General features: G+C 34.5%; 1 protein-coding gene across 1 annotated transcript in view; it reads left to right on the forward strand.

Annotated features, from left to right (window-relative positions):
- Nucleotides 1–4,648, forward strand: part of LOC117175324 — a 32,324-nt gene that overhangs the window by 15,309 nt on the left and 12,367 nt on the right. The gene's annotated exons all lie outside the window — the stretch shown is intronic.

The raw sequence follows: 4,648 nt of genomic DNA on the forward strand, positions 1-4,648 counted from the left end.
ACACATCTATCGATGAGCAGGTTCTCCCGACATCAGGCTACGCCTTTCTTTGAGCCTCGTTGTTCATACATTTCTTGCCACACAGGTTCAATTGCCCGAACATTCCTATCATTTAGGATAGCTGTGAATATCTTATATAGCGTGTTCAGACAAGTTATTGACAAGTTATATTGCACGGTACTATACATTACAGGAATCTAATGCGCAGTCATTCGCATCGCATGGCTTTGATGCACCGTCATACGCATCATATATTGCGCACACGCGTGTACCACACGTGCCTGCCGAGCATCCCTATGCTCTCCAGAACCTACTGCGCAACCATAAACATTTCATGATTCTCCACTGCGCAGCCATGCATATCACATAAATCTACTGCACAATAATGCATATAATAGAACAATACTGCGCAACCACACGCATCGCAGAAGTCTACTGCGCAGCCATGAACATCGCAGAGCTATACTGCACAGGCACGTACATAACAGAATCATACTGCACATTCATTAAAATCACAGAACTCTACTTTGCAGTCATGTTCATCGCATAACTATACTGTGCAGTCATATCGTCACAGAACTCTAATGCGCAACCATGCGAGTCACAGAGCTCTACTGCGCAGTTATGTGCACCACAGAACTCTACGGCGCAGTCATGAACATCGCATAACACTACTGCGCAGGAATGCGCATCACAGAACTCTAATTCACAACCATGTACGCCATAGAACTCTATTGTGCAGCCACGCTCATCACAGAATTCTACTGCGCAGGCATGGGCATCACACAACTCTACTGCGCAGTAATGCACATCGCAGAACTCTAATGTGCAGCATAACGTATCACATAATGGTTATGCGCAACACTATGCACCGTATTGCAGGACCCCCCCCCCCTCAAATTGATTTTCGCTCGTCTCTCTCCCAACCCCTCTCCAAGTCCCACTTAACGCCCCTCCTCTCATGACCATCATCATTCTCTCCTCTCTCTTTCTCCCTACTCTCTCTTTCTCCCTACTCTCTCCTCTCTTTGTCCCTCTTTTGCACTCCCACTCTTTGATCATAAAATTCCTTTGCTTATAATACACTTTAGGGATTTTTAATATAATTTTTATATGCTGATATTAGAAAGTATTTTCAAGAAAATATACAAAATACCTCAACCACATAATACAATTCTAACATGTATCTCAAATAATATTTCAAAATACTAGTATGTATTTTGTAGTTGTATTTAAACTACATCAACTTATTGTATTTTCCCCGTGAGGTATTTCAAATGTATTTTGTTTGAATGTAGTTTGTATTTCAGATACGAAGCGTGTGTAATTAAACAATTTTGAATTCAATGCCCTCAAAATTGAATGCATTGAAATATGAAGCTATCAAAATTAGACAATCTACAAATCAGAAATATTTTTAATTGAAAAAATCATAATCGAAGATTTTAATTACAGACACTATTTCAAAATGAAATTTTCATAATTGTTTAATTTATAATTCTAAAAGCTTGGGATTTAATGATTTTACAATAAATTGAAATATTCTGAGCTTTCTATTTCACATATGGCGATTTCAGAATTGCACAATCATTTTAAATTGAAAGCCTTAATGATTAAACAATTTAAAAATTAATTGCGTTTTTAATTAAACAATTTCGAAATTGTATGTACATGGATATTTTCAGATTAAACAAATATTGTATTACAAACCTAAAGCATAAATGTTCAGAAATTCCTAACTGAAACCTTTTCCGAAAAAATAATTTTAAATTCAAACTTTTTGGCAAATCTTTTTGGCCTTCGATTGCAATTCAGTTATTGTACAATTGTAAACCTCTTTTATATTAAATATACGATTCAGAATGTTTCAACTTAAAATGACTGCATTTCAAACACTTTCAATTGTAAATTCTACCATTTTCAATATTTTATTTTGAAATATTTTCATATATTAGAAATTAAAGCACAATTCAATATTTATGTATATCTTTTTAAATTGTAAAATTTCATCTTGTCAATTTGAAGATGAAAGCGTTTAGAATCAAATAATTTCCAATCGAAAACCTCGTTAAGCATCTTGAAGCGTTCAAAATTGAAGAATTTCAAATGGCAATTACTGAAAATTAAAAAATTAAAAGCGTTCAAAATTGCATAATTTTAGATTTAAATATTAAAAATTGTATGATCTAAAATTGAATAATTTTGAATTGAATTTTTACAAATTGTATGCTTCCAAATTAAAAGTGTTCAAAATTGTACAATAGTTTTGCTTTGAAAGTAGTGCTCCGCGTTAAGGGTCTGTGATACTTAGAAAATTGTCGATTTTACCACTTTTAGGTTCCCCCGGCTTTTTTTCTAGAATAATAAATATTTTGTCTTAAAAATTTGGGAAATGCTAGCGCACATGCTAACGGACGTCCCCACACACTTTTTTTGTGGATTAATTCAAAAATTTTTAAATTAGCAAAATGTGATTAATTTGCATAGCGCTTAGGAATTAGTATCGATTTTTTCAGTGTTTGATTCCTCCGGGTTTTTTCCTAGGATAAGAAATATTTTGTCGTCAAAATCTGGGAAATGATAGCGAACATGCTAACGGACGTCCCCGCACACTTTTTTTGTGTTTATTTTTCAAAAAAATTTAATTTTGCTAACAACGTGTGTATATTTCGAGGTTATGTGTGTTACAATTCTCCCGATCGTTACTTCCAAACTACACAATATTTTTGGCCGAAAACTTTAGACTTACAAATAAACATAGTAACTAATCTCCCGGAACTAACATTATTTGCAGGCAATTAAAAAAGTTTATTTCATCAATAATTTTCAAATTATCGGAAAGGCAGAGAAGAAAAACGACGTAACTTAAAAATAATGCATAACATTTTTATTTAGCACGATACATTTTTTTTGTTATTATCACTCAAAAAAGAGTTCGGGGACGTCCGTTATGATATTTTATAGCATCTTCGAATTCAGTTTATAAAAATTTTCATTTTTGTATAAAAAAAGCCGGGGAACTGTACACGATTGACCACACGACGAAGTATCACATGCCCTTAACCAGTTAAACGTTTTAAAAAATCACTCTAAATTCCTATTATTTCCAGTAAAATATTGTACTTGTAACAAAACAGATAATAATAATAATAATAATAATAATAATAATAATAGCCTCGGTGACTCAGTTGGTTAGACACTCGGACTTCACCTCAGAGGTCCGGGGTTCGATCCCTGAGCCGGTACCTCTGGAAATTTTTCAGTGTACCTTTACCGAGGTTCTGGTGGTTCGGAACCCACCTTAAGTTGTAGGTCCCTCCATCGTGTACTTGAGTGCAACCCAGTCCGTCAATGATGGGGTAAAACCAGGCTTTGTCCAATATGTCTGGACAGACTGCTCTCATCAGATCACGTGATTGCATTATAAAAATGCGTCCGTGACTGATGATATATACCGGGACAGCCCCGTGCAAAAATGATCAAATAAAAATCCATCTCTAACCAAAAATGCCTTCGACATGTTGGGCAGTATAAGCCTGTGACAACATTTCAACAATAACAATAATAATAATAATAATATAATTATAATAATTCAACCAAATAGTTACATTTTCAAACCAAAAAGATTAATTTTCTACCACCCAAAAAGTCCAATTTTTTATAAAATACGTTGCAGTTTTAACCAAAAATATGGAATTTCTACTAAAAGAGATGTTATTTCAAACCAAAAATTCGAATTTTCAAATAAAAAAGTTCGATTTTGTACCAAAACTGGAATAGCTAATTTTTCAATTAGAAAGTCAACTTTCGACAAAAAGAAACTAGTTTTGAACCCAATAGTTACGTTTGTAACCAAAAAAGATCAGTTCTCAACGAAAAAAATAGTTGATGTTTCAACAAAAAATATATTAATTTTACATCAACGACAGTTGAATTCAAACAAAAATAAAACGCATTTACCACGAAATAGTTAACTTTGTAACCAAAAAGGATAATTTTTTACAAAAATGATGAATATTTTACAAAAAAATTCATTTCAGTTCCAATCATTTCCCCTACTTCTCCTCCCTAATTTCCCCCACTTTCTTTGCTCACCTATCCCTCATTTCCCCCCGCTTCTCCTACACCCTCTCCCTTTATTTTCCCTCACTTTAGCTACCTTCCCTCATTTTCCATCGCTTAACCTACTTCTCATCACCACCCCTAATCCCCCTTCCCCCTATTTCCCCTCCTAAGAAAAAATACAACGGATGGACGGACACCCAACCGACTTTATAAAGGCTGCCTGAGGCTACGAATTCCTGAAAAGGAACTTACCGAACACTGATATATAATTATAAAACTGGAAAAACTACAATTAAAATTTATTTTTCATAGCGCCTCTATTTTAACTTCGAGTTTCGAAACAAGTAGAGTGGATTGAAACACGGTGTTTGCATCCCTAGGCTTAAAATGTTTGGTTTCAGTTCTAGGCTACACAGGTAGGTAGATAGGTAGGTAAGAAGGTATGGTCCACACTCTACAGGTACCTGAACACGAATTTTCAATACAGTCTGTCAAGTTAAAGCGTGGGTGGCTTTACTCGCAGTCGGTAAGGTGTATCGACATGATTTTGGTGTCAAAATATTAAGAAGAGCTCTCTCTTTCA

Source organism: Belonocnema kinseyi, chromosome 6 (genome assembly GCF_010883055.1).
Source record: "Belonocnema kinseyi isolate 2016_QV_RU_SX_M_011 chromosome 6, B_treatae_v1, whole genome shotgun sequence".
Classification (NCBI taxonomy): domain Eukaryota; kingdom Metazoa; phylum Arthropoda; class Insecta; order Hymenoptera; family Cynipidae; genus Belonocnema; species Belonocnema kinseyi.